This window comes from Schistocerca cancellata, chromosome 9, assembly GCF_023864275.1.
Source record: "Schistocerca cancellata isolate TAMUIC-IGC-003103 chromosome 9, iqSchCanc2.1, whole genome shotgun sequence".
NCBI lineage: Eukaryota > Metazoa > Arthropoda > Insecta > Orthoptera > Acrididae > Schistocerca > Schistocerca cancellata.
The window spans coordinates 308,572,503-308,600,009 of record NC_064634.1 but is presented as its reverse complement, the minus strand read 5'-3'; the positions used below and the strand labels follow the sequence as shown (position 1 = coordinate 308,600,009).

The following is a 27,507-nucleotide window of genomic DNA, read 5'->3' as shown; positions in this document are numbered from 1 at the left end:
ACTTATAATGCACGCACACTTATGTTTCTCAAGCAGGTGATACATCTCAAATCTAGCGTCCCGATGCTTTCAGAGTCAGCTGCTACGAAGTAAAAGTATGCCCCAGGTGAGGCTCGAACTCACAACCCCGGCATTGCTCACGGCTACTACCTTATAAGTACCGTGCGCTAACCAATTGCGCCACTGTGGCTACAGCAGGGTGCTTTCAGTTAGCGGTATTCGCTTTGCTGCCATCCTGTTGGCTACAGACCCGTCATACGACCGTCACCTGCGGCCATACTGCGACTTTAGCACCTGGCTACGGATCCTTCGTACGATTTTTGTTTCATATGCTACACTTGAAAGCATATCAACCGCTTGTCATCACCGAAAAATTGCAGAAAAACGCGCGCCTTGCCTTCTGCTACCTGTCCAACAGCGAGGGCAGATGTGTGGCAAGCTCTAAGCTATGCAGGCGCACCGTGGCCGAGCAGCTGGAGGAGAGATGCCTTCCTTGGCAGCTCCCTGCAGAGTGCGGAAGACCAGAATGGCCGCGCCGCCGTTGTCAGTGGACGACACGCAGTTGCAGAGCCACGGAGAACACGTTGCTCTGCGACGTGTACCCGCCTCATATTACGAAACGCGAACTGTGGCCCTGTGGCGCAACGGATAACGCGTCTGACTACGGATCAAAAGATTCCAGGTTCGTATCCTGGCAGGGTCGGCATTTTGTTAGTTGCGGGCGCGTAGCTAGGCAGTGCATTCGAATGTTGCCACCTGCGTGGAGTGCAATGTCAATCCTGAGCATCTCGCAGCTGCATCTCGAGACGATCGTGGTAAATATCGCTTCTTGCAAGCGTCAGCGTAGCGTCAGTCGAGCAAAGTCGAGACAAGTCAAGCTGAGAGATGTTGCACAGTTTATTAAACGGTGCGCGACGCAGACAACGCTTTTCCAAGCGTCCCATGTCACGCACCGAAGAGGGCGCATGCCTCCACGCAGCAGAGTGGCGCAGTGGAAGCGTGCTGGGCCCATAACCCAGAGGTCCGTGGATCGAAACCCCGCTCTCCTAAAATTATTCTTTTTCTTGGGTGCTTCGAGCTCGATCATTAAGCCTGGTGTGCGCTGATTCAGCGTCAACAGCAAACCCTGTACAGTCGAGAAAAGTCAAGCTGAGAGATGTTGCACAGTTTATTAAACGGTACGCGACGCAGACAACGCTTTTCCAAGCGTCCCATGTCACGCACCGAAGAGGGCGCATGCCTCCACGCAGCAGAGTGGCGCAGTGGAAGCGTGCTGGGCCCATAACCCAGAGGTCCGTGGATCGAAACCCCGCTCTCCTAAAATTATTCTTTTTCTTGGGTGCTTCGAGCTCGATCATTAAGCCTGGTGTGCGCTGATTCAGCGTCAACAGCAAACCCTGTACGTTCTGAAACGACGACGACGTCGTCGTGTGAAGAATACGAGAAACACTTGCTAAGACGCAGAGTTTCTTACGATTCTGCAGCAACTACATTTCTCGATCACAACGTTAATGTCCTTTCGGGCCACACGTGCAACTTTCGCGATATAAAAATCGCACCTCCCCGGCGGGAAATCGAACCCCAGTCTCCCGCGTGACAGGCGGGGATACTAACCACTATACTACCGAGGAATACGCAAGCGGTACTTATAATCCATGCACACTTCTGTTTCTCAAGCAGGTGATACATCTCAAATCTAGCGTCCCGATGCTTTCAGAGTCAGCTGCTACGAAGTAAAAGTATGCCCCAGGTGAGGCTCGAACTCACAACCCCGGCATTGCTCACGGCTACTGCCTTATAAGTACCGTGCGCTAACCAATTGCGCCACTGGGGCTACAGCAGGGTGCTTTCAGTTAGCGGTATTCGCTTTGCTGCCATCCTGTTGTGGCTACAGACCCGTCATACGACCGTCACCTGCGGCCATACTGCGACTTTAGCACCTGGCTACGGATCCTTCATACGATTCTTGTTTCATATGCTACACTTGCAAGCATATCAACCGCTTGTCATCACCGAAAAATTGCAGAAAAACGCGCGCCTTGCCTTCTGCTACCTGTCCAACAGCGAGGGCAGATGTGTGGCAAGCTCTAAGATATGCAGGCGCACCGTGGCCGAGCAGCTGGAGGAGAGATGCCTTCCTTGGCAGCTCCCTGCAGAGTGCGGAAGACCAGAATGGCCGCGCCGCCGTTGTCAGTGGACGACACGCAGTTGCAGAGCCACGGAGAACACGTTGCTCTGCGACGTGTTCCCGCCTCATATTACGAAACGCGAACTGTGGCCCTGTGGCGCAACGGATAACGCGTCTGACTACGGATCAGAAGATTCCAGGTTCGAATCCTGGCAGGGTCGGCATTTTGTTAGTTGCGGGCGCGTAGCTAGGCAGTGCATTCGAATGTTGCCACCTGCGTGGAGTGCAATGTCAATCCTGAGCATCTCGCAGCTGCATCTCGAGACGATCGTGGTAAATATCGCTTCTTGCAAGCGTCAGCGTAGCGTCAGTCGAGCAAAGTCGAGACAAGTCAAGCTGAGAGATGTTGCACAGTTTATTAAACGGTGCGCGACGCAGACAACGCTTTTCCAAGCGTCCCATGTCACGCACCGAAGAGGGCGCATGCCTCCACGCAGCAGAGTGGCGCAGTGGAAGCGTGCTGGGCCCATAACCCAGAGGTCCGTGGATCGAAACCCCGCTCTCCTAAAATTATTCTTTTTCTTGGGTGCTTCGAGCTCGATCATTAAGCCTGGTGTGCGCTGATTCAGCGTCAACAGCAAACCCTGTACAGTCGAGAAAAGTCAAGCTGAGAGATGTTGCACAGTTTATTAAACGGTGCGCGACGCAGACAACGCTTTTCCAAGCGTCCCATGTCACGCACCGAAGAGGGTGCATGCCTCCACGCAGCAGAGTGGCGCAGTGGAAGCGTGCTGGGCCCATAACCCAGAGGTCCGTGGATCGAAACCCCGCTCTCCTAAAATTATTCTTTTTCTTGGGTGCTTCGAGCTCGATCATTAAGCCTGGTGTGCGCTGATTCAGCGTCAACAGCAAACCCTGTACGTTCTGAAACGACGACGACGTCGTCGTGTGAAGAATACGAGAAACACTTGCTAAGCTGCAGAGTTTCTTACGATTCTGCAGCAACTACATTTCTCGATCACAACGTTAATGTCCTTTCGGGCCACACGTGCAACTTTCGCGATATAAAAATCGCCCCTCCCCGGCGGGAAATCGAACCCCAGTCTCCCGCGTGACAGGCGGGGATACTAACCACTATACTACCGAGGAATACGCAAGCGGTACTTATAATCCACGCACACTTATGTTTCTCAAGCAGGTGATACATCTCAAATCTAGCGTCCCGATGCTTTCAGAGTCGGCTGCTACGAAGTAAAAGTATGCCCCAGGTGAGGCTCGAACTCACAACCCCGGCATTGCTCACGGCTACTACCTTATAAGTACCGTGCGCTAACCAATTGCGCCACTGGGGCTACAGCAGGGTGCTTTCAGTTAGCGGTATTCGCTTTGCTGCCATCCTGTTGGCTACAGACCCGTCATACGACCGTCACCTGCGGCCATACTGCGACTTTAGCACCTGGCTACGGCTCCTTCGTACGATTTTTGTTTCATATGCTACACTTGAAAGCATATCAACCGCTTGTCATCACCGAAAAATTGCAGATAAACGCGCGCCTTGCCTTCTGCTACCTGTCCAACAGCGAGGGCAGATGTGTGGCAAGCTCTAAGCTATGCAGGCGCACCGTGGCCGAGCAGCTGGAGGAGAGATGCCTTCCTTGGCAGCTCCCTGCAGAGTGCGGAAGACCAGAATGGCCGCGCCGCCGTTGTCAGTGGACGACACGCAGTTGCAGAGCCACGGAGAACACGTTGCTCTGCGACGTGTACCCGCCTCATATTACGAAACGCGAACTGTGGCCCTGTGGCGCAACGGAGAACGCGTCTGACTACGGATCAGAAGATTCCAGGTTCGTATCCTGGCAGGGTCGGCATTTTGTTAGTTGCTGGCGCGTAGCTAGGCAGTGCATTCGAATGTTGCCACCTGCGTGGAGTGCAATGTCAATCCTGAACATCTCGCAGCTGCATCTCGAGACGATCGTGGTAAATATCGCTTCTTGCAAGCGTCAGTCGAGCAAAGTCGAGACAAGTCAAGCTGAGAGATGTTGCACAGTTTATTAAACGGTACGCGACGCAGCCAACGCTTTTCCAAGCGTCCCATGTCACGCACCGAAGAGGGCGCACGCCTCCACGCAGCAGAGTGGCGCAGTGGAAGCGTGCTGGGCCCATAACCCAGAGGTCCGTGGATCGAAACCACGCTCTGCTAAAATTATACTTTTTCTTGGGTGCTTCGAGCTCGATCATTAAGCCTGGTGTGCGCTGATTCAGCGTCAACAGCAAACCCTGTACAGTCGAGAAAAGTCAAGCTGAGAGATGTTGCACAGTTTATTAAACGGTACGCGACGCAGACAACGCTTTTCCAAGCGTCCCATGTCACGCACCGAAGAGGGCGCATGCCTCCACGCAGCAGAGTGGCGCAGTGGAAGCGTGCTGGGCCCATAACCCAGAGGTCCGTGGATCGAAACCCCGCTCTCCTAAAATAATTCTTTTTCTTGGGTGCTTCGAGCTCGATCATTAAGCCTGGTGTGCGCTGATTCAGCGTCAACAGCAAACCCTGTACGTTCTGAAACGACGACGACGTCGTCGTGTGAAGAATACGAGAAACACTTGCTAAGACGCAGAGTTTCTTACGATTCTGCAGCAACTACATTTCTCGATCACAACGTTAATGTCCTTTCGGGCCACACGTGCAACTTTCGCGATATAAAAATCGCACCTCCCCGGCGGGAAATCGAACCCCAGTCTCCCGCGTGACAGGCGGGGATACTAACCACTATACTACCGAGGAATACGCAAGCGGTACTTATAATCCATGCACACTTCTGTTTCTCAAGCAGGTGATACATCTCAAATCTAGCGTCCCGATGCTTTCAGAGTCAGCTGCTACGAAGTAAAAGTATGCCCCAGGTGAGGCTCGAACTCACAACCCCGGCATTGCTCACGGCTACTGCCTTATAAGTACCGTGCGCTAACCAATTGCGCCACTGGGGCTACAGCAGGGTGCTTTCAGTTAGCGGTATTCGCTTTGCTGCCATCCTGTTGTGGCTACAGACCCGTCATACGACCGTCACCTGCGGCCATACTGCGACTTTAGCACCTGGCTACGGATCCTTCATACGATTCTTGTTTCATATGCTACACTTGCAAGCATATCAACCGCTTGTCATCACCGAAAAATTGCAGAAAAACGCGCGCCTTGCCTTCTGCTACCTGTCCAACAGCGAGGGCAGATGTGTGGCAAGCTCTAAGATATGCAGGCGCACCGTGGCCGAGCAGCTGGAGGAGAGATGCCTTCCTTGGCAGCTCCCTGCAGAGTGCGGAAGACCAGAATGGCCGCGCCGCCGTTGTCAGTGGACGACACGCAGTTGCAGAGCCACGGAGAACACGTTGCTCTGCGACGTGTACCCGCCTCATATTACGAAACGCGAACTGTGGCCCTGTGGCGCAACGGATAACGCGTCTGATTACGGATCAGAAGATTCCAGGTTCGAATCCTGGCAGGGTCGGCATTTTGTTAGTTGCGGGCGCGTAGCTAGGCAGTGCATTCGAATGTTGCCACCTGCGTGGAGTGCAATGTCAATCCTGAGCATCTCGCAGCTGCATCTCGAGACGATCGTGGTAAATATCGCTTCTTGCAAGCGTCAGCGTAGCGTCAGTCGAGCAAAGTCGAGACAAGTCAAGCTGAGAGATGTTGCACAGTTTATTAAACGGTGCGCGACGCAGACAACGCTTTTCCAAGCGTCCCATGTCACGCACCGAAGAGGGCGCATGCCTCCACGCAGCAGAGTGGCGCAGTGGAAGGGTGCTGGGCCCATAACCCAGAGGTCCGTGGATCGAAACCCCGCTCTCCTAAAATTATTCTTTTTCTTGGGTGCTTCGAGCTCGATCATTAAGCCTGGTGTGCGCTGATTCAGCGTCAACAGCAAACCCTGTACAGTCGAGAAAAGTCAAGCTGAGAGATGTTGCACAGTTTATTAAACGGTGCGCGACGCAGACAACGCTTTTCCAAGCGTCCCATGTCACGCACCGAAGAGGGTGCATGCCTCCACGCAGCAGAGTGGCGCAGTGGAAGCGTGCTGGGCCCATAACCCAGAGGTCCGTGGATCGAAACCCCGCTCTCCTAAAATTATTCTTTTTCTTGGGTGCTTCGAGCTCGATCATTAAGCCTGGTGTGCGCTGATTCAGCGTCAACAGCAAACCCTGTACGTTCTGAAACGACGACGACGTCGTCGTGTGAAGAATACGAGAAACACTTGCTAAGCTGCAGAGTTTCTTACGATTCTGCAGCAACTACATTTCTCGATCACAACGTTAATGTCCTTTCGGGCCACACGTGCAACTTTCGCGATATAAAAATCGCCCCTCCCCGGCGGGAAATCGAACCCCAGTCTCCCGCGTGACAGGCGGGGATACTAACCACTATACTACCGAGGAATACGCAAGCGGTACTTATAATCCACGCACACTTATGTTTCTCAAGCAGGTGATACATCTCAAATCTAGCGTCCCGATGCTTTCAGAGTCGGCTGCTACGAAGTAAAAGTATGCCCCAGGTGAGGCTCGAACTCACAACCCCGGCATTGCTCACGGCTACTACCTTATAAGTACCGTGCGCTAACCAATTGCGCCACTGGGGCTACAGCAGGGTGCTTTCAGTTAGCGGTATTCGCTTTGCTGCCATCCTGTTGGCTACAGACCCGTCATACGACCGTCACCTGCGGCCATACTGCGACTTTAGCACCTGGCTACGGATCCTTCGTACGATTTTTGTTTCATATGCTACACTTGAAAGCATATCAACCGCTTGTCATCACCGAAAAATTGCAGAAAAACGCGCGCCTTGCCTTCTGCTACCTGTCCAACAGCGAGGGCAGATGTGTGGCAAGCTCTAAGCTATGCAGGCGCACCGTGGCCGAGCAGCTGGAGGAGAGATGCCTTCCTTGGCAGCTCCCTGCAGAGTGCGGAAGACCAGAATGGCCGCGCCGCCGTTGTCAGTGGACGACACGCAGTTGCAGAGCCACGGAGAACACGTTGCTCTGCGACGTGTACCCGCCTCATATTACGAAACGCGAACTGTGGCCCTGTGGCGCAACGGAGAACGCGTCTGACTACGGATCAGAAGATTCCAGGTTCGTATCCTGGCAGGGTCGGCATTTTGTTAGTTGCGGGCGCGTAGCTAGGCAGTGCATTCGAATGTTGCCACCTGCGTGGAGTGCAATGTCAATCCTGAGCATCTCGCAGCTGCATCTCGAGACGATCGTGGTAAATATCGCTTCTTGCAAGCGTCAGTCGAGCAAAGTCGAGACAAGTCAAGCTGAGAGATGTTGCACAGTTTATTAAACGGTACGTGACGCAGCCAACGCTTTTCCAAGCGTCCCATGTCACGCACCGAAGAGGGCGCACGCCTCCACGCAGCAGAGTGGCGCAGTGGAAGCGTGCTGGGCCCATAACCCAGAGGTCCGTGGATCGAAACCACGCTCTGCTAAAATTATACTTTTTCTTGGGTGCTTCGAGCTCGATCATTAAGCCTGGTGTGCGCTGTTTCAGCGTCAACAGCAAACCCTGTACGTTCTGAAACGACGACGACGTCGTCGTGTGAAGAATACGAGAAACACTTGCTAAGACGCAGAGTTTCTTACGATTCTGCAGCAACTACATTTCTCGATCACAACGTTAATGTCCTTTCGGGCCACACGTGCAACTTTCGCGATATAAAAATCGCACCTCCCCGGCGGGAAATCGAACCCCAGTCTCCCGCGTGACAGGCGGGGATACTAACCACTATACTACCGAGGAATACGCAATCGGTACTTATAATCCATGCACACTTCTGTTTCTCAAGCAGGTGATACATCTCAAATCTAGCGTCCCGATGCTTTCAGAGTCAGCTGCTACGAAGTAAAAGTATGCCCCAGGTGAGGCTCGAACTCACAACCCCGGCATTGCTCACGGCTACTGCCTTATAAGTACCGTGCGCTAACCAATTGCGCCACTGGGGCTACAGCAGGGTGCTTTCAGTTAGCGGTATTCGCTTTGCTGCCATCCTGTTGTGGCTACAGACCCGTCATACGACCGTCACCTGCGGCCATACTGCGACTTTAGCACCTGGCTACGGATCCTTCATACGATTCTTGTTTCATATGCTACACTTGCAAGCATATCAACCGCTTGTCATCACCGAAAAATTGCAGAAAAACGCGCGCCTTGCCTTCTGCTACCTGTCCAACAGCGAGGGCAGATGTGTGGCAAGCTCTAAGATATGCAGGCGCACCGTGGCCGAGCAGCTGGAGGAGAGATGCCTTCCTTGGCAGCTCCCTGCAGAGTGCGGAAGACCAGAATGGCCGCGCCGCCGTTGTCAGTGGACGACACGCAGTTGCAGAGCCACGGAGAACACGTTGCTCTGCGACGTGTACCCGCCTCATATTACGAAACGCGAACTGTGGCCCTGTGGCGCAACGGATAACGCGTCTGACTACGGATCAGAAGATTCCAGGTTCGAATCCTGGCAGGGTCGGCATTTTGTTAGTTGCGGGCGCGTAGCTAGGCAGTGCATTCGAATGTTGCCACCTGCGTGGAGTGCAATGTCAATCCTGAGCATCTCGCAGCTGCATCTCGAGACGATCGTGGTAAATATCGCTTCTTGCAAGCGTCAGCGTAGCGTCAGTCGAGCAAAGTCGAGACAAGTCAAGCTGAGAGATGTTGCACAGTTTATTAAACGGTGCGCGACGCAGACAACGCTTTTCCAAGCGTCCCATGTCACGCACCGAAGAGGGCGCATGCCTCCACGCAGCAGAGTGGCGCAGTGGAAGCGTGCTGGGCCCATAACCCAGAGGTCCGTGGATCGAAACCCCGCTCTCCTAAAATTATTCTTTTTCTTGGGTGCTTCGAGCTCGATCATTAAGCCTGGTGTGCGCTGATTCAGCGTCAACAGCAAACCCTGTACAGTCGAGAAAAGTCAAGCTGAGAGATGTTGCACAGTTTATTAAACGGTGCGCGACGCAGACAACGCTTTTCCAAGCGTCCCATGTCACGCACCGAAGAGGGTGCATGCCTCCACGCAGCAGATTGGCGCAGTGGAAGCGTGCTGGGCCCATAACCCAGAGGTCCGTGGATCGAAACCCCGCTCTCCTAAAATTATTCTTTTTCTTGGGTGCTTCGAGCTCGATCATTAAGCCTGGTGTGCGCTGATTCAGCGTCAACAGCAAACCCTGTACGTTCTGAAACGACGACGACGTCGTCGTGTGAAGAATACGAGAAACACTTGCTAAGCTGCAGAGTTTCTTACGATTCTGCAGCAACTACATTTCTCGATCACAACGTTAATGTCCTTTCGGGCCACACGTGCAACTTTCGCGATATAAAAATCGCCCCTCCCCGGCGGGAAATCGAACCCCAGTCTCCCGCGTGACAGGCGGGGATACTAACCACTATACTACCGAGGAATACGCAAGCGGTACTTATAATCCACGCACACTTATGTTTCTCAAGCAGGTGATACATCTCAAATCTAGCGTCCCGATGCTTTCAGAGTCGGCTGCTACGAAGTAAAAGTATGCCCCAGGTGAGGCTCGAACTCACAACCCCGGCATTGCTCACGGCTACTACCTTATAAGTACCGTGCGCTAACCAATTGCGCCACTGGGGCTACAGCAGGGTGCTTTCAGTTAGCGGTATTCGCTTTGCTGCCATCCTGTTGGCTACAGACCCGTCATACGACCGTCACCTGCGGCCATACTGCGACTTTAGCACCTGGCTACGGATCCTTCGTACGATTTTTGTTTCATATGCTACACTTGAAAGCATATCAACCGCTTGTCATCACCGAAAAATTGCAGAAAAACGCGCGCCTTGCCTTCTGCTACCTGTCCAACAGCGAGGGCAGATGTGTGGCAAGCTCTAAGCTATGCAGGCGCACCGTGGCCGAGCAGCTGGAGGAGAGATGCCTTCCTTGGCAGCTCCCTGCAGAGTGCGGAAGACCAGAATGGCCGCGCCGCCGTTGTCAGTGGACGACACGCAGTTGCAGAGCCACGGAGAACACGTTGCTCTGCGACGTGTACCCGCCTCATATTACGAAACGCGAACTGTGGCCCTGTGGCGCAACGGAGAACGCGTCTGACTACGGATCAGAAGATTCCAGGTTCGTATCCTGGCAGGGTCGGCATTTTGTTAGTTGCGGGCGCGTAGCTAGGCAGTGCATTCGAATGTTGCCACCTGCGTGGAGTGCAATGTCAATCCTGAGCATCTCGCAGCTGCATCTCGAGACGATCGTGGTAAATATCGCTTCTTGCAAGCGTCAGTCGAGCAAAGTCGAGACAAGTCAAGCTGAGAGATGTTGCACAGTTTATTAAACGGTACGCGACGCAGCCAACGCTTTTCCAAGCGTCCCATGTCACGCACCGAAGAGGGCGCACGCCTCCACGCAGCAGAGTGGCGCAGTGGAAGCGTGCTGGGCCCATAACCCAGAGGTCCGTGGATCGAAACCCCGCTCTCCTAAAATTATTCTTTTTCTTGGGTGCTTCGAGCTCGATCATTAAGCCTGGTGTGCGCTGATTCAGCGTCAACAGCAAACCCTGTACAGTCGAGAAAAGTCAAGCTGAGAGATGTTGCACAGTTTATTAAACGGTGCGCGACGCAGACAACGCTTTTCCAAGCGTCCCATGTCACGCACCGAAGAGGGTGCATGCCTCCACGCAGCAGATTGGCGCAGTGGAAGCGTGCTGGGCCCATAACCCAGAGGTCCGTGGATCGAAACCCCGCTCTCCTAAAATTATTCTTTTTCTTGGGTGCTTCGAGCTCGATCATTAAGCCTGGTGTGCGCTGATTCAGCGTCAACAGCAAACCCTGTACGTTCTGAAACGACGACGACGTCGTCGTGTGAAGAATACGAGAAACACTTGCTAAGCTGCAGAGTTTCTTACGATTCTGCAGCAACTACATTTCTCGATCACAACGTTAATGTCCTTTCGGGCCACACGTGCAACTTTCGCGATATAAAAATCGCCCCTCCCCGGCGGGAAATCGAACCCCAGTCTCCCGCGTGACAGGCGGGGATACTAACCACTATACTACCGAGGAATACGCAAGCGGTACTTATAATCCACGCACACTTATGTTTCTCAAGCAGGTGATACATCTCAAATCTAGCGTCCCGATGCTTTCAGAGTCGGCTGCTACGAAGTAAAAGTATGCCCCAGGTGAGGCTCGAACTCACAACCCCGGCATTGCTCACGGCTACTACCTTATAAGTACCGTGCGCTAACCAATTGCGCCACTGGGGCTACAGCAGGGTGCTTTCAGTTAGCGGTATTCGCTTTGCTGCCATCCTGTTGGCTACAGACCCGTCATACGACCGTCACCTGCGGCCATACTGCGACTTTAGCACCTGGCTACGGATCCTTCGTACGATTTTTGTTTCATATGCTACACTTGAAAGCATATCAACCGCTTGTCATCACCGAAAAATTGCAGAAAAACGCGCGCCTTGCCTTCTGCTACCTGTCCAACAGCGAGGGCAGATGTGTGGCAAGCTCTAAGCTATGCAGGCGCACCGTGGCCGAGCAGCTGGAGGAGAGATGCCTTCCTTGGCAGCTCCCTGCAGAGTGCGGAAGACCAGAATGGCCGCGCCGCCGTTGTCAGTGGACGACACGCAGTTGCAGAGCCACGGAGAACACGTTGCTCTGCGACGTGTACCCGCCTCATATTACGAAACGCGAACTGTGGCCCTGTGGCGCAACGGAGAACGCGTCTGACTACGGATCAGAAGATTCCAGGTTCGTATCCTGGCAGGGTCGGCATTTTGTTAGTTGCGGGCGCGTAGCTAGGCAGTGCATTCGAATGTTGCCACCTGCGTGGAGTGCAATGTCAATCCTGAGCATCTCGCAGCTGCATCTCGAGACGATCGTGGTAAATATCGCTTCTTGCAAGCGTCAGTCGAGCAAAGTCGAGACAAGTCAAGCTGAGAGATGTTGCACAGTTTATTAAACGGTACGCGACGCAGCCAACGCTTTTCCAAGCGTCCCATGTCACGCACCGAAGAGGGCGCACGCCTCCACGCAGCAGAGTGGCGCAGTGGAAGCGTGCTGGGCCCATAACCCAGAGGTCCGTGGATCGAAACCACGCTCTGCTAAAATTATACTTTTTCTTGGGTGCTTCGAGCTCGATCATTAAGCCTGGTGTGCGCTGATTCAGCGTCAACAGCAAACCCTGTACAGTCGAGAAAAGTCAAGCTGAGAGATGTTGCACAGTTTATTAAACGGTACGCGACGCAGACAACGCTTTTCCAAGCGTCCCATGTCACGCACCGAAGAGGGCGCATGCCTCCACGCAGCAGAGTGGCGCAGTGGAAGCGTGCTGGGCCCATAACCCAGAGGTCCGTGGATCGAAACCCCGCTCTCCTAAAATAATTCTTTTTCTTGGGTGCTTCGAGCTCGATCATTAAGCCTGGTGTGCGCTGATTCAGCGTCAACAGCAAACCCTGTACGTTCTGAAACGACGACGACGTCGTCGTGTGAAGAATACGAGAAACACTTGCTAAGACGCAGAGTTTCTTACGATTCTGCAGCAACTACATTTCTCGATCACAACGTTAATGTCCTTTCGGGCCACACGTGCAACTTTCGCGATATAAAAATCGCACCTCCCCGGCGGGAAATCGAACCCCAGTCTCCCGCGTGACAGGCGGGGATACTAACCACTATACTACCGAGGAATACGCAAGCGGTACTTATAATCCATGCACACTTCTGTTTCTCAAGCAGGTGATACATCTCAAATCTAGCGTCCCGATGCTTTCAGAGTCAGCTGCTACGAAGTAAAAGTATGCCCCAGGTGAGGCTCGAACTCACAACCCCGGCATTGCTCACGGCTACTGCCTTATAAGTACCGTGCGCTAACCAATTGCGCCACTGGGGCTACAGCAGGGTGCTTTCAGTTAGCGGTATTCGCTTTGCTGCCATCCTGTTGTGGCTACAGACCCGTCATACGACCGTCACCTGCGGCCATACTGCGACTTTAGCACCTGGCTACGGATCCTTCATACGATTCTTGTTTCATATGCTACACTTGCAAGCATATCAACCGCTTGTCATCACCGAAAAATTGCAGAAAAACGCGCGCCTTGCCTTCTGCTACCTGTCCAACAGCGAGGGCAGATGTGTGGCAAGCTCTAAGATATGCAGGCGCACCGTGGCCGAGCAGCTGGAGGAGAGATGCCTTCCTTGGCAGCTCCCTGCAGAGTGCGGAAGACCAGAATGGCCGCGCCGCCGTTGTCAGTGGACGACACGCAGTTGCAGAGCCACGGAGAACACGTTGCTCTGCGACGTGTACCCGCCTCATATTACGAAACGCGAACTGTGGCCCTGTGGCGCAACGGATAACGCGTCTGATTACGGATCAGAAGATTCCAGGTTCGAATCCTGGCAGGGTCGGCATTTTGTTAGTTGCGGGCGCGTAGCTAGGCAGTGCATTCGAATGTTGCCACCTGCGTGGAGTGCAATGTCAATCCTGAGCATCTCGCAGCTGCATCTCGAGACGATCGTGGTAAATATCGCTTCTTGCAAGCGTCAGCGTAGCGTCAGTCGAGCAAAGTCGAGACAAGTCAAGCTGAGAGATGTTGCACAGTTTATTAAACGGTGCGCGACGCAGACAACGCTTTTCCAAGCGTCCCATGTCACGCACCGAAGAGGGCGCATGCCTCCACGCAGCAGAGTGGCGCAGTGGAAGGGTGCTGGGCCCATAACCCAGAGGTCCGTGGATCGAAACCCCGCTCTCCTAAAATTATTCTTTTTCTTGGGTGCTTCGAGCTCGATCATTAAGCCTGGTGTGCGCTGATTCAGCGTCAACAGCAAACCCTGTACAGTCGAGAAAAGTCAAGCTGAGAGATGTTGCACAGTTTATTAAACGGTGCGCGACGCAGACAACGCTTTTCCAAGCGTCCCATGTCACGCACCGAAGAGGGTGCATGCCTCCACGCAGCAGAGTGGCGCAGTGGAAGCGTGCTGGGCCCATAACCCAGAGGTCCGTGGATCGAAACCCCGCTCTCCTAAAATTATTCTTTTTCTTGGGTGCTTCGAGCTCGATCATTAAGCCTGGTGTGCGCTGATTCAGCGTCAACAGCAAACCCTGTACGTTCTGAAACGACGACGACGTCGTCGTGTGAAGAATACGAGAAACACTTGCTAAGCTGCAGAGTTTCTTACGATTCTGCAGCAACTACATTTCTCGATCACAACGTTAATGTCCTTTCGGGCCACACGTGCAACTTTCGCGATATAAAAATCGCCCCTCCCCGGCGGGAAATCGAACCCCAGTCTCCCGCGTGACAGGCGGGGATACTAACCACTATACTACCGAGGAATACGCAAGCGGTACTTATAATCCACGCACACTTATGTTTCTCAAGCAGGTGATACATCTCAAATCTAGCGTCCCGATGCTTTCAGAGTCGGCTGCTACGAAGTAAAAGTATGCCCCAGGTGAGGCTCGAACTCACAACCCCGGCATTGCTCACGGCTACTACCTTATAAGTACCGTGCGCTAACCAATTGCGCCACTGGGGCTACAGCAGGGTGCTTTCAGTTAGCGGTATTCGCTTTGCTGCCATCCTGTTGGCTACAGACCCGTCATACGACCGTCACCTGCGGCCATACTGCGACTTTAGCACCTGGCTACGGATCCTTCGTACGATTTTTGTTTCATATGCTACACTTGAAAGCATATCAACCGCTTGTCATCACCGAAAAATTGCAGAAAAACGCGCGCCTTGCCTTCTGCTACCTGTCCAACAGCGAGGGCAGATGTGTGGCAAGCTCTAAGCTATGCAGGCGCACCGTGGCCGAGCAGCTGGAGGAGAGATGCCTTCCTTGGCAGCTCCCTGCAGAGTGCGGAAGACCAGAATGGCCGCGCCGCCGTTGTCAGTGGACGACACGCAGTTGCAGAGCCACGGAGAACACGTTGCTCTGCGACGTGTACCCGCCTCATATTACGAAACGCGAACTGTGGCCCTGTGGCGCAACGGAGAACGCGTCTGACTACGGATCAGAAGATTCCAGGTTCGTATCCTGGCAGGGTCGGCATTTTGTTAGTTGCGGGCGCGTAGCTAGGCAGTGCATTCGAATGTTGCCACCTGCGTGGAGTGCAATGTCAATCCTGAGCATCTCGCAGCTGCATCTCGAGACGATCATGGTAAATATCGCTTCTTGCAAGCGTCAGTCGAGCAAAGTCGAGACAAGTCAAGCTGAGAGATGTTGCACAGTTTATTAAACGGTGCGCGACGCAGACAACGCTTTTCCAAGCGTCCCATGTCACGCACCGAAGAGGGCGCATGCCTCCACGCAGCAGAGTGGCGCAGTGGAAGCGTGCTGGGCCCATAACCCAGAGGTCCGTGGATCGAAACCCCGCTCTCCTAAAATTATTCTTTTTCTTGGGTGCTTCGAGCTCGATCATTAAGCCTGGTGTGCGCTGATTCAGCGTCAACAGCAAACCCTGTACAGTCGAGAAAAGTCAAGCTGAGAGATGTTGCACAGTTTATTAAACGGTACGCGACGCAGACAACGCTCTTCCAAGCGTCCCATGTCACGCACCGAAGAGGGCGCATGCCTACACGCAGCAGAGTGGCGCAGTGGAAGCGTGCTGGGCCCATAACCCAGAGGTCCGTGGATCGAAACCCCGCTCTCCTAAAATTATTCTTTTTCTTGGGTGCTTCGAGCTCGATCATTAAGCCTGGTGTGCGCTGATTCAGCGTCAACAGCAAACCCTGTACGTTCTGAAACGACGACGACGTCGTCGTGTGAAGAATACGAGAAACACTTGCTAAGACGTAGAGTTTCTTACGATTCTGCAGCAACTACATTTCTCGATCACAACGTTAATGTCCTTTCGGGCCACACGTGCAACTTTCGCGATATAAAAATCGCACCTCCCCGGCGGGGAATCGAACCCCGGTCTCCCGCGTGACAGGCGGGGATACTAACCACTATACTACCGAGGAATACGCAAGCGGTACTTATAATCCATGCACACTTCTGTTTCTCAAGCAGGTGATACATCTCAAATCTAGCGTCCCGATGCTTTCAGAGTCAGCTGCTACGAAGTAAAAGTATGCCCCAGGTGAGGCTCGAACTCACAACCCCGGCATTGCTCACGGCTACTGCCTTATAAGTACCGTGCGCTAACCAATTGCGCCACTGGGGCTACAGCAGGGTGCTTTCAGTTAGCGGTATTCGCTTTGCTGCCATCCTGTTGTGGCTACAGACCCGTCATACGACCGTCACCTGCGGCCATACTGCGACTTTAGCACCTGGCTACGGATCCTTCATACGATTCTTGTTTCATATGCTACACTTGCAAGCATATCAACCGCTTGTCATCACCGAAAAATTGCAGAAAAACGCGCGCCTTGCCTTCTGCTACCTGTCCAACAGCGAGGGCAGATGTGTGGCAAGCTCTAAGATATGCAGGCGCACCGTGGCCGAGCAGCTGGAGGAGAGATGCCTTCCTTGGCAGCTCCCTGCAGAGTGCGGAAGACCAGAATGGCCGCGCCGCCGTTGTCAGTGGACGACACGCAGTTGCAGAGCCACGGAGAACACGTTGCTCTGCGACGTGTACCCGCCTCATATTACGAAACGCGAACTGTGGCCCTGTGGCGCAACGGATAACGCGTCTGACTACGCATCAGAAGATTCCAGGTTCGAATCCTGGCAGGGTCGGCATTTTGTTAGTTGCGGGCGCGTAGCTAGGCAGTGCATTCGAATGTTGCCACCTGCGTGGAGTGCAATGTCAATCCTGAGCATCTCGCAGCTGCATCTCGAGACGATCGTGGTAAATATCGCTTCTTGCAAGCGTCAGCGTAGCGTCAGTCGAGCAAAGTCGAGACAAGTCAAGCTGAGAGATGTTGCACAGTTTATTAAACGGTGCGCGACGCAGACAACGCTTTTCCAAGCGTCCCATGTCACGCACCGAAGAGGGCGCATGCCTCCACGCAGCAGAGTGGCGCAGTGGAAGCGTGCTGGGCCCATAACCCAGAGGTCCGTGGATCGAAACCCCGCTCTCCTAAAATTATTCTTTTTCTTGGGTGCTTCGAGCTCGATCATTAAGCCTGGTGTGCGCTGATTCAGCGTCAACAGCAAACCCTGTACAGTCGAGAAAAGTCAAGCTGAGAGATGTTGCACAGTTTATTAAACGGTGCGCGACGCAGACAACGCTTTTCCAAGCGTCCCATGTCACGCACCGAAGAGGGTGCATGCCTCCACGCAGCAGAGTGGCGCAGTGGAAGCGTGCTGGGCCCATAACCCAGAGGTCCGTGGATCGAAACCCCGCTCTCCTAAAATTATTCTTTTTCTTGGGTGCTTCGAGCTCGATCATTAAGCCTGGTGTGCGCTGATTCAGCGTCAACAGCAAACCCTGTACGTTCTGAAACGACGACGACGTCGTCGTGTGAAGAATACGAGAAACACTTGCTAAGCTGCAGAGTTTCTTACGATTCTGCAGCAACTACATTTCTCGATCACAACGTTAATGTCCTTTCGGGCCACACGTGCAACTTTCGCGATATAAAAATCGCACCTCCCCGGCGGGGAATCGAACCCCGGTCTCCCGCGTGACAGGCGGGGATACTAACCACTATACTACCGAGGAATACGCAATCGGTACTTATAATGCACGCACACTTATGTTTCTCAAGCAGGTGATACATCTCAAATCTAGCGTCCCGATGCTTTCAGAGTCAGCTGCTACGAAGTAAAAGTATGCCCCAGGTGAGGCTCGAACTCACAACCCCGGCATTGCTCACGGCTACTACCTTATAAGTACCGTGCGCTAACCAATTGCGCCACTGGGGCTACAGCAGGGTGCTTTCAGTTAGCGGTATTCGCTTTGCTGCCATCCTGTTGGCTACAGACCCGTCATACGACCGTCACCTGCGGCCATACTGCGACTTTAGCACCTGGCTACGGATCCTTCGTACGATTTTTGTTTCATATGCTACACTTGAAAGCATATCAACCGCTTGTCATCACCGAAAAATTGCAGAAAAACGCGCGCCTTGCCTTCTGCTACCTGTCCAACAGCGAGGGCAGATGTGTGGCAAGCTCTAAGCTATGCAGGCGCACCGTGGCCGAGCAGCTGGAGGAGAGATGCCTTCCTTGGCAGCTCCCTGCAGAGTGCGGAAGACCAGAATGGCCGCGCCGCCGTTGTCAGTGGACGACACGCAGTTGCAGAGCCACGGAGAACACGTTGCTCTGCGACATGTACCCGCCTCATATTACGAAACGCGAACTGTGGCCCTGTGGCGCAACGGATAACGCGTCTGACTACGGATCAGAAGATTCCAGGTTCGTATCCTGGCAGGGTCGGCATTTTGTTAGTTGCGGGCGCGTAGCTAGGCAGTGCATTCGAATGTTGCCACCTGCGTGGAGTGCAATGTCAATCCTGAGCATCTCGCAGCTGCATCTCGAGACGATCGTGGTAAATATCGCTTCTTGCAAGCGTCAGTCGAGCAAAGTCGAGACAAGTCAAGCTGAGAGATGTTGCACAGTTTATTAAACGGTACGCGACGCAGCCAACGCTTTTCCAAGCGTCCCATGTCACGCACCGAAGAGGGCGCACGCCTCCACGCAGCAGAGTGGCGCAGTGGAAGCGTGCTGGGCCCATAACCCAGAGGTCCGTGGATCGAAACCACGCTCTGCTAAAATTATACTTTTTCTTGGGTGCTTCGAGCTCGATCATTAAGCCTGGTGTGCGCTGATTCAGCGTCAACAGCAAACCCTGTACGTTCTGAAACGACGACGACGTCGTCGTGTGAAGAATACGAGAAACACTTGCTAAGCTGCAGAGTTTCTTACGATTCTGCAGCAACTACATTTCTCGATCACAACGTTAATGTCCTTTCGGGCCACACGTGCAACTTTCGCGATATAAAAATCGCCCCTCCCCGGCGGGAAATCGAACCCCAGTCTCCCGCGTGACAGGCGGGGATACTAACCACTATACTACCGAGGAATACGCAAGCGGTACTTATAATCCACGCACACTTATGTTTCTCAAGCAGGTGATACATCTCAAATCTAGCGTCCCGATGCTTTCAGAGTCGGCTGCTACGAAGTAAAAGTATGCCCCAGGTGAGGCTCGAACTCACAACCCCGGCATTGCTCACGGCTACTACCTTATAAGTACCGTGCGCTAACCAATTGCGCCACTGGGGCTACAGCAGGGTGCTTTCAGTTAGCGGTATTCGCTTTGCTGCCATCCTGTTGGCTACAGACCCGTCATACGACCGTCACCTGCGGCCATACTGCGACTTTAGCACCTGGCTACGGATCCTTCGTACGATTTTTGTTTCATATGCTACACTTGAAAGCATATCAACCGCTTGTCATCACCGAAAAATTGCAGAAAAACGCGCGCCTTGCCTTCTGCTACCTGTCCAACAGCGAGGGCAGATGTGTGGCAAGCTCTAAGCTATGCAGGCGCACCGTGGCCGAGCAGCTGGAGGAGAGATGCCTTCCTTGGCAGCTCCCTGCAGAGTGCGGAAGACCAGAATGGCCGCGCCGCCGTTGTCAGTGGACGACACGCAGTTGCAGAGCCACGGAGAACACGTTGCTCTGCGACGTGTACCCGCCTCATATTACGAAACGCGAACTGTGGCCCTGTGGCGCAACGGAGAACGCGTCTGACTACGGATCAGAAGATTCCAGGTTCGTATCCTGGCAGGGTCGGCATTTTGTTAGTTGCGGGCGCGTAGCTAGGCAGTGCATTCGAATGTTGCCACCTGCGTGGAGTGCAATGTCAATCCTGAGCATCTCGCAGCTGCATCTCGAGACGATCATGGTAAATATCGCTTCTTGCAAGCGTCAGTCGAGCAAAGTCGAGACAAGTCAAGCTGAGAGATGTTGCACAGTTTATTAAACGGTGCGCGACGCAGACAACGCTTTTCCAAGCGTCCCATGTCACGCACCGAAGAGGGCGCATGCCTCCACGCAGCAGAGTGGCGCAGTGGAAGCGTGCTGGGCCCATAACCCAGAGGTCCGTGGATCGAAACCCCGCTCTCCTAAAATTATTCTTTTTCTTGGGTGCTTCGAGCTCGATCATTAAGCCTGGTGTGCGCTGATTCAGCGTCAACAGCAAACCCTGTACAGTCGAGAAAAGTCAAGCTGAGAGATGTTGCACAGTTTATTAAACGGTACGCGACGCAGACAACGCTCTTCCAAGCGTCCCATGTCACGCACCGAAGAGGGCGCATGCCTACACGCAGCAGAGTGGCGCAGTGGAAGCGTGCTGGGCCCATAACCCAGAGGTCCGTGGATCGAAACCCCGCTCTCCTAAAATTATTCTTTTTCTTGGGTGCTTCGAGCTCGATCATTAAGCCTGGTGTGCGCTGATTCAGCGTCAACAGCAAACCCTGTACGTTCTGAAACGACGACGACGTCGTCGTGTGAAGAATACGAGAAACACTTGCTAAGACGTAGAGTTTCTTACGATTCTGCAGCAACTACATTTCTCGATCACAACGTTAATGTCCTTTCGGGCCACACGTGCAACTTTCGCGATATAAAAATCGCACCTCCCCGGCGGGAAATCGAACCCCAGTCTCCCGCGTGACAGGCGGGGATACTAACCACTATACTACCGAGGAATACGCAAGCGGTACTTATAATCCATGCACACTTCTGTTTCTCAAGCAGGTGATACATCTCAAATCTAGCGTCCCGATGCTTTCAGAGTCAGCTGCTACGAAGTAAAAGTATGCCCCAGGTGAGGCTCGAACTCACAACCCCGGCATTGCTCACGGCTACTGCCTTATAAGTACCGTGCGCTAACCAATTGCGCCACTGGGGCTACAGCAGGGTGCTTTCAGTTAGCGGTATTCGCTTTGCTGCCATCCTGTTGTGGCTACAGACCCGTCATACGACCGTCACCTGCGGCCATACTGCGACTTTAGCACCTGGCTACGGATCCTTCATACGATTCTTGTTTCATATGCTACACTTGCAAGCATATCAACCGCTTGTCATCACCGAAAAATTGCAGAAAAACGCGCGCCTTGCCTTCTGCTACCTGTCCAACAGCGAGGGCAGATGTGTGGCAAGCTCTAAGATATGCAGGCGCACCGTGGCCGAGCAGCTGGAGGAGAGATGCCTTCCTTGGCAGCTCCCTGCAGAGTGCGGAAGACCAGAATGGCCGCGCCGCCGTTGTCAGTGGACGACACGCAGTTGCAGAGCCACGGAGAACACGTTGCTCTGCGACGTGTACCCGCCTCATATTACGAAACGCGAACTGTGGCCCTGTGGCGCAACGGATAACGCGTCTGACTACGCATCAGAAGATTCCAGGTTCGAATCCTGGCAGGGTCGGCATTTTGTTAGTTGCGGGCGCGTAGCTAGGCAGTGCATTCGAATGTTGCCACCTGCGTGGAGTGCAATGTCAATCCTGAGCATCTCGCAGCTGCATCTCGAGACGATCGTGGTAAATATCGCTTCTTGCAAGCGTCAGCGTAGCGTCAGTCGAGCAAAGTCGAGACAAGTCAAGCTGAGAGATGTTGCACAGTTTATTAAACGGTGCGCGACGCAGACAACGCTTTTCCAAGCGTCCCATGTCACGCACCGAAGAGGGCGCATGCCTCCACGCAGCAGAGTGGCGCAGTGGAAGCGTGCTGGGCCCATAACCCAGAGGTCCGTGGATCGAAACCCCGCTCTCCTAAAATTATTCTTTTTCTTGGGTGCTTCGAGCTCGATCATTAAGCCTGGTGTGCGCTGATTCAGCGTCAACAGCAAACCCTGTACAGTCGAGAAAAGTCAAGCTGAGAGATGTTGCACAGTTTATTAAACGGTGCGCGACGCAGACAACGCTTTTCCAAGCGTCCCATGTCACGCACCGAAGAGGGTGCATGCCTCCACGCAGCAGAGTGGCGCAGTGGAAGCGTGCTGGGCCCATAACCCAGAGGTCCGTGGATCGAAACCCCGCTCTCCTAAAATTATTCTTTTTCTTGGGTGCTTCGAGCTCGATCATTAAGCCTGGTGTGCGCTGATTCAGCGTCAACAGCAAACCCTGTACGTTCTGAAACGACGACGACGTCGTCGTGTGAAGAATACGAGAAACACTTGCTAAGCTGCAGAGTTTCTTACGATTCTGCAGCAACTACATTTCTCGATCACAACGTTAATGTCCTTTCGGGCCACACGTGCAACTTTCGCGATATAAAAATCGCACCTCCCCGGCGGGGAATCGAACCCCGGTCTCCCGCGTGACAGGCGGGGATACTAACCACTATACTACCGAGGAATACGCAATCGGTACTTATAATGCACGCACACTTATGTTTCTCAAGCAGGTGATACATCTCAAATCTAGCGTCCCGATGCTTTCAGAGTCAGCTGCTACGAAGTAAAAGTATGCCCCAGGTGAGGCTCGAACTCACAACCCCGGCATTGCTCACGGCTACTACCTTATAAGTACCGTGCGCTAACCAATTGCGCCACTGGGGCTACAGCAGGGTGCTTTCAGTTAGCGGTATTCGCTTTGCTGCCATCCTGTTGGCTACAGACCCGTCATACGACCGTCACCTGCGGCCATACTGCGACTTTAGCACCTGGCTACGGATCCTTCGTACGATTTTTGTTTCATATGCTACACTTGAAAGCATATCAACCGCTTGTCATCACCGAAAAATTGCAGAAAAACGCGCGCCTTGCCTTCTGCTACCTGTCCAACAGCGAGGGCAGATGTGTGGCAAGCTCTAAGCTATGCAGGCGCACCGTGGCCGAGCAGCTGGAGGAGAGATGCCTTCCTTGGCAGCTCCCTGCAGAGTGCGGAAGACCAGAATGGCCGCGCCGCCGTTGTCAGTGGACGACACGCAGTTGCAGAGCCACGGAGAACACGTTGCTCTGCGACATGTACCCGCCTCATATTACGAAACGCGAACTGTGGCCCTGTGGCGCAACGGATAACGCGTCTGACTACGGATCAGAAGATTCCAGGTTCGTATCCTGGCAGGGTCGGCATTTTGTTAGTTGCGGGCGCGTAGCTAGGCAGTGCATTCGAATGTTGCCACCTGCGTGGAGTGCAATGTCAATCCTGAGCATCTCGCAGCTGCATCTCGAGACGATCGTGGTAAATATCGCTTCTTGCAAGCGTCAGTCGAGCAAAGTCGAGACAAGTCAAGCTGAGAGATGTTGCACAGTTTATTAAACGGTACGCGACGCAGCCAACGCTTTTCCAAGCGTCCCATGTCACGCACCGAAGAGGGCGCACGCCTCCACGCAGCAGAGTGGCGCAGTGGAAGCGTGCTGGGCCCATAACCCAGAGGTCCGTGGATCGAAACCACGCTCTGCTAAAATTATACTTTTTCTTGGGTGCTTCGAGCTCGATCATTAAGCCTGGTGTGCGCTGATTCAGCGTCAACAGCAAACCCTGTACGTTCTGAAACGACGACGATGTCGTCGTGTGAAGAATACGAGAAACACTTGCTAAGACGCAGAGTTTCTTACGATTCTGCAGCAACTACATTTCTCGATCACAACGTTAATGTCCTTTCGGGCCACACGTGCAACTTTCGCGATATAAAAATCGCACCTCCCCGGCGGGGAATCGAACCCCCGTCTCCCGCGTGACACGCGGGGATACTAACCACTATACTACCGAGGAATACGCAATCGGTACTTATAATGCACGCACACTTATGTTTCTCAAGCAGGTGATACATCTCAAATCTAGCGTCCCGATGCTTTCAGAGTCAGCTGCTACGAAGTAAAAGTATGCCCCAGGTGAGGCTCGAACTCACAACCCCGGCATTGCTCACGGCTACTACCTTATAAGTACCGTGCGCTAACCAATTGCGCCACTGGGGCTACAGCAGGGTGCTTTCAGTTAGCGGTATTCGCTTTGCTGCCATCCTGTTGGCTACAGACCCGTCATACGACCGTCACCTGCGGCCATACTGCGACTTTAGCACCTGGCTACGGATCCTTCGTACGATTTTTGTTTCATATGCTACACTTGAAAGCATATCAACCGCTTGTCATCACCGAAAAATTGCAGAAAAACGCGCGCCTTGCCTTCTGCTACCTGTCCAACAGCGAGGGCAGATGTGTGGCAAGCTCTAAGCTATGCAGGCGCACCGTGGCCGAGCAGCTGGAGGAGAGATGCCTTCCTTGGCAGCTCCCTGCAGAGTGCGGAAGACCAGAATGGCCGCGCCGCCGTTGTCAGTGGACGACACGCAGTTGCAGAGCCACGGAGAACACGTTGCTCTGCGACGTGTATCCGCCTCATATTACGAAACGCGAACTGTGGCCCTGTGGCGCAACGGATAACGCGTCTGACTACGGATCAAAAGATTCCAGGTTCGTATCCTGGCAGGGTCGGCATTTTGTTAGTTGCGGGCGCGTAGCTAGGCAGTGCATTCGAATGTTGCCACCTGCGTGGAGTGCAATGTCAATCCTGAGCATCTCGCAGCTGCATCTCGAGACGATCGTGGTAAATATCGGTTCTTGCAAGCGTCAGCGTAGCGTCAGTCGAGCAAAGTCGAGACAAGTCAAGCTGAGAGATGTTGCACAGTTTATTAAACGGTGCGCGACGCAGACAACGCTTTTCCAAGCGTCCCATGTCACGCACCGAAGAGGGCGCATGCCTCCACGCAGCAGAGTGGCGCAGTGGAAGCGTGCTGGGCCCATAACCCAGAGGTCCGTGGATCGAAACCCCGCTCTCCTAAAATTATTCTTTTTCTTGGGTGCTTCGAGCTCGATCATTAAGCCTGGTGTGCGCTGATTCAGCGTCAACAGCAAACCCTGTACAGTCGAGAAAAGTCAAGCTGAGAGATGTTGCACAGTTTATTAAACGGTGCGCGACGCAGACAACGCTTTTCCAAGCGTCCCATGTCACGCACCGAAGAGGGTGCATGCCTCCACGCAGCAGAGTGGCGCAGTGGAAGCGTGCTGGGCCCATAACCCAGAGGTCCGTGGATCGAAACCCCGCTCTCCTAAAATTATTCTTTTTCTTGGGTGCTTCGAGCTCGATCATTAAGCCTGGTGTGCGCTGATTCAGCGTCAACAGCAAACCCTGTACGTTCTGAAACGACGACGACGTCGTCGTGTGAAGAATACGAGAAACACTTGCTAAGCTGCAGAGTTTCTTACGATTCTGCAGCAACTACATTTCTCGATCACAACGTTAATGTCCTTTCGGGCCACACGTGCAACTTTCGCGATATAAAAATCGCACCTCCCCGGCGGGGAATCGAACCCCGGTCTCCCGCGTGACAGGCGGGGATACTAACCACTATACTACCGAGGAATACGCAATCGGTACTTATAATGCACGCACACTTATGTTTCTCAAGCAGGTGATACATCTCAAATCTAGCGTCCCGATGCTTTCAGAGTCAGCTGCTACGAAGTAAAAGTATGCCCCAGGTGAGGCTCGAACTCACAACCCCGGCATTGCTCACGGCTACTACCTTATAAGTACCGTGCGCTAACCAATTGCGCCACTGGGGCTACAGCAGGGTGCTTTCAGTTAGCGGTATTCGCTTTGCTGCCATCCTGTTGGCTACAGACCCGTCATACGACCGTCACCTGCGGCCATACTGCGACTTTAGCACCTGGCTACGGATCCTTCGTACGATTTTTGTTTCATATGCTACACTTGAAAGCATATCAACCGCTTGTCATCACCGAAAAATTGCAGAAAAACGCGCGCCTTGCCTTCTGCTACCTGTCCAACAGCGAGGGCAGATGTGTGGCAAGCTCTAAGCTATGCAGGCGCACCGTGGCCGAGCAGCTGGAGGAGAGATGCCTTCCTTGGCAGCTCCCTGCAGAGTGCGGAAGACCAGAATGGCCGCGCCGCCGTTGTCAGTGGACGACACGCAGTTGCAGAGCCACGGAGAACACGTTGCTCTGCGACATGTACCCGCCTCATATTACGAAACGCGAACTGTGGCCCTGTGGCGCAACGGATAACGCGTCTGACTACGGATCAGAAGATTCCAGGTTCGTATCCTGGCAGGGTCGGCATTTTGTTAGTTGCGGGCGCGTAGCTAGGCAGTGCATTCGAATGTTGCCACCTGCGTGGAGTGCAATGTCAATCCTGAGCATCTCGCAGCTGCATCTCGAGACGATCGTGGTAAATATCGCTTCTTGCAAGCGTCAGTCGAGCAAAGTCGAGACAAGTCAAGCTGAGAGATGTTGCACAGTTTATTAAACGGTACGCGACGCAGCCAACGCTTTTCCAAGCGTCCCATGTCACGCACCGAAGAGGGCGCACGCCTCCACGCAGCAGAGTGGCGCAGTGGAAGCGTGCTGGGCCCATAACCCAGAGGTCCGTGGATCGAAACCACGCTCTGCTAAAATTATACTTTTTCTTGGGTGCTTCGAGCTCGATCATTAAGCCTGGTGTGCGCTGATTCAGCGTCAACAGCAAACCCTGTACGTTCTGAAACGACGACGATGTCGTCGTGTGAAGAATACGAGAAACACTTGCTAAGACGCAGAGTTTCTTACGATTCTGCAGCAACTACATTTCTCGATCACAACGTTAATGTCCTTTCGGGCCACACGTGCAACTTTCGCGATATAAAAATCGCACCTCCCCGGCGGGGAATCGAACCCCCGTCTCCCGCGTGACACGCGGGGATACTAACCACTATACTACCGAGGAATACGCAATCGGTACTTATAATGCACGCACACTTATGTTTCTCAAGCAGGTGATACATCTCAAATCTAGCGTCCCGATGCTTTCAGAGTCAGCTGCTACGAAGTAAAAGTATGCCCCAGGTGAGGCTCGAACTCACAACCCCGGCATTGCTCACGGCTACTACCTTATAAGTACCGTGCGCTAACCAATTGCGCCACTGGGGCTACAGCAGGGTGCTTTCAGTTAGCGGTATTCGCTTTGCTGCCATCCTGTTGGCTACAGACCCGTCATACGACCGTCACCTGCGGCCATACTGCGACTTTAGCACCTGGCTACGGATCCTTCGTACGATTTTTGTTTCATATGCTACACTTGAAAGCATATCAACCGCTTGTCATCACCGAAAAATTGCAGAAAAACGCGCGCCTTGCCTTCTGCTACCTGTCCAACAGCGAGGGCAGATGTGTGGCAAGCTCTAAGCTATGCAGGCGCACCGTGGCCGAGCAGCTGGAGGAGAGATGCCTTCCTTGGCAGCTCCCTGCAGAGTGCGGAAGACCAGAATGGCCGCGCCGCCGTTGTCAGTGGACGACACGCAGTTGCAGAGCCACGGAGAACACGTTGCTCTGCGACGTGTATCCGCCTCATATTACGAAACGCGAACTGTGGCCCTGTGGCGCAACGGATAACGCGTCTGACTACGGATCAAAAGATTCCAGGTTCGTATCCTGGCAGGGTCGGCATTTTGTTAGTTGCGGGCGCGTAGC

General features: G+C 53.5%; 46 non-coding genes across 46 annotated transcripts; 24 read left to right on the top strand and 22 right to left on the bottom strand.

Annotated features, from left to right (window-relative positions):
• Positions 1–98: 98 nt before the first annotated feature.
• Trnai-uau (transfer RNA isoleucine (anticodon UAU)) lies at positions 99–190 on the bottom strand. Its single transcript is given in 2 exon segments — positions 99–134; positions 153–190. It is a non-coding gene; the product is annotated as a tRNA-Ile (tRNA).
• A 440-nt stretch (positions 191–630) lies between these two features.
• Trnar-acg (transfer RNA arginine (anticodon ACG)) lies at positions 631–703 on the top strand. The gene has a single exon. It is a non-coding gene; the product is annotated as a tRNA-Arg (tRNA).
• Positions 704–1,742: 1,039 nt separating this feature from the next.
• Trnai-uau (transfer RNA isoleucine (anticodon UAU)) lies at positions 1,743–1,834 on the bottom strand. Its single transcript is given in 2 exon segments — positions 1,743–1,778; positions 1,797–1,834. It is a non-coding gene; the product is annotated as a tRNA-Ile (tRNA).
• A 442-nt stretch (positions 1,835–2,276) lies between these two features.
• On the top strand, positions 2,277–2,349 carry Trnar-acg (transfer RNA arginine (anticodon ACG)). The gene has a single exon. It is a non-coding gene; the product is annotated as a tRNA-Arg (tRNA).
• Positions 2,350–3,388: 1,039 nt separating this feature from the next.
• On the bottom strand, positions 3,389–3,480 carry Trnai-uau (transfer RNA isoleucine (anticodon UAU)). Its single transcript is given in 2 exon segments — positions 3,389–3,424; positions 3,443–3,480. It is a non-coding gene; the product is annotated as a tRNA-Ile (tRNA).
• A 440-nt stretch (positions 3,481–3,920) lies between these two features.
• Positions 3,921–3,993, top strand: Trnar-acg (transfer RNA arginine (anticodon ACG)). The gene has a single exon. It is a non-coding gene; the product is annotated as a tRNA-Arg (tRNA).
• A 263-nt stretch (positions 3,994–4,256) lies between these two features.
• Positions 4,257–4,328, top strand: Trnam-cau (transfer RNA methionine (anticodon CAU)). Its single transcript has one exon. It is a non-coding gene; the product is annotated as a tRNA-Met (tRNA).
• A 693-nt stretch (positions 4,329–5,021) lies between these two features.
• Positions 5,022–5,113, bottom strand: Trnai-uau (transfer RNA isoleucine (anticodon UAU)). The gene is given in 2 exon segments: positions 5,022–5,057; positions 5,076–5,113. It is a non-coding gene; the product is annotated as a tRNA-Ile (tRNA).
• Positions 5,114–5,555: 442 nt separating this feature from the next.
• Positions 5,556–5,628, top strand: Trnar-acg (transfer RNA arginine (anticodon ACG)). Its single transcript has one exon. It is a non-coding gene; the product is annotated as a tRNA-Arg (tRNA).
• Positions 5,629–6,667: 1,039 nt separating this feature from the next.
• On the bottom strand, positions 6,668–6,759 carry Trnai-uau (transfer RNA isoleucine (anticodon UAU)). Its single transcript is given in 2 exon segments — positions 6,668–6,703; positions 6,722–6,759. It is a non-coding gene; the product is annotated as a tRNA-Ile (tRNA).
• Positions 6,760–7,199: 440 nt separating this feature from the next.
• Trnar-acg (transfer RNA arginine (anticodon ACG)) lies at positions 7,200–7,272 on the top strand. The gene has a single exon. It is a non-coding gene; the product is annotated as a tRNA-Arg (tRNA).
• Positions 7,273–7,535: 263 nt separating this feature from the next.
• Trnam-cau (transfer RNA methionine (anticodon CAU)) lies at positions 7,536–7,607 on the top strand. The gene has a single exon. It is a non-coding gene; the product is annotated as a tRNA-Met (tRNA).
• Positions 7,608–8,029: 422 nt separating this feature from the next.
• Positions 8,030–8,121, bottom strand: Trnai-uau (transfer RNA isoleucine (anticodon UAU)). The gene is given in 2 exon segments: positions 8,030–8,065; positions 8,084–8,121. It is a non-coding gene; the product is annotated as a tRNA-Ile (tRNA).
• A 442-nt stretch (positions 8,122–8,563) lies between these two features.
• Positions 8,564–8,636, top strand: Trnar-acg (transfer RNA arginine (anticodon ACG)). The gene has a single exon. It is a non-coding gene; the product is annotated as a tRNA-Arg (tRNA).
• Positions 8,637–9,675: 1,039 nt separating this feature from the next.
• On the bottom strand, positions 9,676–9,767 carry Trnai-uau (transfer RNA isoleucine (anticodon UAU)). Its single transcript is given in 2 exon segments — positions 9,676–9,711; positions 9,730–9,767. It is a non-coding gene; the product is annotated as a tRNA-Ile (tRNA).
• A 440-nt stretch (positions 9,768–10,207) lies between these two features.
• Trnar-acg (transfer RNA arginine (anticodon ACG)) lies at positions 10,208–10,280 on the top strand. Its single transcript has one exon. It is a non-coding gene; the product is annotated as a tRNA-Arg (tRNA).
• Positions 10,281–11,308: 1,028 nt separating this feature from the next.
• Trnai-uau (transfer RNA isoleucine (anticodon UAU)) lies at positions 11,309–11,400 on the bottom strand. Its single transcript is given in 2 exon segments — positions 11,309–11,344; positions 11,363–11,400. It is a non-coding gene; the product is annotated as a tRNA-Ile (tRNA).
• A 440-nt stretch (positions 11,401–11,840) lies between these two features.
• Positions 11,841–11,913, top strand: Trnar-acg (transfer RNA arginine (anticodon ACG)). Its single transcript has one exon. It is a non-coding gene; the product is annotated as a tRNA-Arg (tRNA).
• Positions 11,914–12,176: 263 nt separating this feature from the next.
• Positions 12,177–12,248, top strand: Trnam-cau (transfer RNA methionine (anticodon CAU)). Its single transcript has one exon. It is a non-coding gene; the product is annotated as a tRNA-Met (tRNA).
• A 693-nt stretch (positions 12,249–12,941) lies between these two features.
• Positions 12,942–13,033, bottom strand: Trnai-uau (transfer RNA isoleucine (anticodon UAU)). The gene is given in 2 exon segments: positions 12,942–12,977; positions 12,996–13,033. It is a non-coding gene; the product is annotated as a tRNA-Ile (tRNA).
• Positions 13,034–13,475: 442 nt separating this feature from the next.
• Trnar-acg (transfer RNA arginine (anticodon ACG)) lies at positions 13,476–13,548 on the top strand. Its single transcript has one exon. It is a non-coding gene; the product is annotated as a tRNA-Arg (tRNA).
• A 1,039-nt stretch (positions 13,549–14,587) lies between these two features.
• Trnai-uau (transfer RNA isoleucine (anticodon UAU)) lies at positions 14,588–14,679 on the bottom strand. Its single transcript is given in 2 exon segments — positions 14,588–14,623; positions 14,642–14,679. It is a non-coding gene; the product is annotated as a tRNA-Ile (tRNA).
• A 440-nt stretch (positions 14,680–15,119) lies between these two features.
• On the top strand, positions 15,120–15,192 carry Trnar-acg (transfer RNA arginine (anticodon ACG)). Its single transcript has one exon. It is a non-coding gene; the product is annotated as a tRNA-Arg (tRNA).
• Positions 15,193–16,037: 845 nt separating this feature from the next.
• Trnad-guc (transfer RNA aspartic acid (anticodon GUC)) lies at positions 16,038–16,109 on the bottom strand. The gene has a single exon. It is a non-coding gene; the product is annotated as a tRNA-Asp (tRNA).
• A 111-nt stretch (positions 16,110–16,220) lies between these two features.
• Trnai-uau (transfer RNA isoleucine (anticodon UAU)) lies at positions 16,221–16,312 on the bottom strand. Its single transcript is given in 2 exon segments — positions 16,221–16,256; positions 16,275–16,312. It is a non-coding gene; the product is annotated as a tRNA-Ile (tRNA).
• A 442-nt stretch (positions 16,313–16,754) lies between these two features.
• Trnar-acg (transfer RNA arginine (anticodon ACG)) lies at positions 16,755–16,827 on the top strand. Its single transcript has one exon. It is a non-coding gene; the product is annotated as a tRNA-Arg (tRNA).
• An 856-nt stretch (positions 16,828–17,683) lies between these two features.
• On the bottom strand, positions 17,684–17,755 carry Trnad-guc (transfer RNA aspartic acid (anticodon GUC)). The gene has a single exon. It is a non-coding gene; the product is annotated as a tRNA-Asp (tRNA).
• A 111-nt stretch (positions 17,756–17,866) lies between these two features.
• Trnai-uau (transfer RNA isoleucine (anticodon UAU)) lies at positions 17,867–17,958 on the bottom strand. The gene is given in 2 exon segments: positions 17,867–17,902; positions 17,921–17,958. It is a non-coding gene; the product is annotated as a tRNA-Ile (tRNA).
• A 440-nt stretch (positions 17,959–18,398) lies between these two features.
• Trnar-acg (transfer RNA arginine (anticodon ACG)) lies at positions 18,399–18,471 on the top strand. The gene has a single exon. It is a non-coding gene; the product is annotated as a tRNA-Arg (tRNA).
• A 263-nt stretch (positions 18,472–18,734) lies between these two features.
• On the top strand, positions 18,735–18,806 carry Trnam-cau (transfer RNA methionine (anticodon CAU)). Its single transcript has one exon. It is a non-coding gene; the product is annotated as a tRNA-Met (tRNA).
• Positions 18,807–19,228: 422 nt separating this feature from the next.
• Positions 19,229–19,320, bottom strand: Trnai-uau (transfer RNA isoleucine (anticodon UAU)). The gene is given in 2 exon segments: positions 19,229–19,264; positions 19,283–19,320. It is a non-coding gene; the product is annotated as a tRNA-Ile (tRNA).
• A 440-nt stretch (positions 19,321–19,760) lies between these two features.
• On the top strand, positions 19,761–19,833 carry Trnar-acg (transfer RNA arginine (anticodon ACG)). The gene has a single exon. It is a non-coding gene; the product is annotated as a tRNA-Arg (tRNA).
• A 1,028-nt stretch (positions 19,834–20,861) lies between these two features.
• Positions 20,862–20,953, bottom strand: Trnai-uau (transfer RNA isoleucine (anticodon UAU)). The gene is given in 2 exon segments: positions 20,862–20,897; positions 20,916–20,953. It is a non-coding gene; the product is annotated as a tRNA-Ile (tRNA).
• A 442-nt stretch (positions 20,954–21,395) lies between these two features.
• Trnar-acg (transfer RNA arginine (anticodon ACG)) lies at positions 21,396–21,468 on the top strand. The gene has a single exon. It is a non-coding gene; the product is annotated as a tRNA-Arg (tRNA).
• Positions 21,469–22,324: 856 nt separating this feature from the next.
• Positions 22,325–22,396, bottom strand: Trnad-guc (transfer RNA aspartic acid (anticodon GUC)). Its single transcript has one exon. It is a non-coding gene; the product is annotated as a tRNA-Asp (tRNA).
• A 111-nt stretch (positions 22,397–22,507) lies between these two features.
• Trnai-uau (transfer RNA isoleucine (anticodon UAU)) lies at positions 22,508–22,599 on the bottom strand. Its single transcript is given in 2 exon segments — positions 22,508–22,543; positions 22,562–22,599. It is a non-coding gene; the product is annotated as a tRNA-Ile (tRNA).
• A 440-nt stretch (positions 22,600–23,039) lies between these two features.
• Positions 23,040–23,112, top strand: Trnar-acg (transfer RNA arginine (anticodon ACG)). Its single transcript has one exon. It is a non-coding gene; the product is annotated as a tRNA-Arg (tRNA).
• A 263-nt stretch (positions 23,113–23,375) lies between these two features.
• On the top strand, positions 23,376–23,447 carry Trnam-cau (transfer RNA methionine (anticodon CAU)). Its single transcript has one exon. It is a non-coding gene; the product is annotated as a tRNA-Met (tRNA).
• Positions 23,448–23,869: 422 nt separating this feature from the next.
• Positions 23,870–23,961, bottom strand: Trnai-uau (transfer RNA isoleucine (anticodon UAU)). The gene is given in 2 exon segments: positions 23,870–23,905; positions 23,924–23,961. It is a non-coding gene; the product is annotated as a tRNA-Ile (tRNA).
• A 440-nt stretch (positions 23,962–24,401) lies between these two features.
• On the top strand, positions 24,402–24,474 carry Trnar-acg (transfer RNA arginine (anticodon ACG)). The gene has a single exon. It is a non-coding gene; the product is annotated as a tRNA-Arg (tRNA).
• Positions 24,475–25,330: 856 nt separating this feature from the next.
• On the bottom strand, positions 25,331–25,402 carry Trnad-guc (transfer RNA aspartic acid (anticodon GUC)). The gene has a single exon. It is a non-coding gene; the product is annotated as a tRNA-Asp (tRNA).
• Positions 25,403–25,513: 111 nt separating this feature from the next.
• On the bottom strand, positions 25,514–25,605 carry Trnai-uau (transfer RNA isoleucine (anticodon UAU)). The gene is given in 2 exon segments: positions 25,514–25,549; positions 25,568–25,605. It is a non-coding gene; the product is annotated as a tRNA-Ile (tRNA).
• A 440-nt stretch (positions 25,606–26,045) lies between these two features.
• On the top strand, positions 26,046–26,118 carry Trnar-acg (transfer RNA arginine (anticodon ACG)). The gene has a single exon. It is a non-coding gene; the product is annotated as a tRNA-Arg (tRNA).
• Positions 26,119–26,381: 263 nt separating this feature from the next.
• Positions 26,382–26,453, top strand: Trnam-cau (transfer RNA methionine (anticodon CAU)). Its single transcript has one exon. It is a non-coding gene; the product is annotated as a tRNA-Met (tRNA).
• Positions 26,454–26,875: 422 nt separating this feature from the next.
• Trnai-uau (transfer RNA isoleucine (anticodon UAU)) lies at positions 26,876–26,967 on the bottom strand. Its single transcript is given in 2 exon segments — positions 26,876–26,911; positions 26,930–26,967. It is a non-coding gene; the product is annotated as a tRNA-Ile (tRNA).
• Positions 26,968–27,407: 440 nt separating this feature from the next.
• On the top strand, positions 27,408–27,480 carry Trnar-acg (transfer RNA arginine (anticodon ACG)). The gene has a single exon. It is a non-coding gene; the product is annotated as a tRNA-Arg (tRNA).
• Positions 27,481–27,507: the final 27 nt, after the last annotated feature.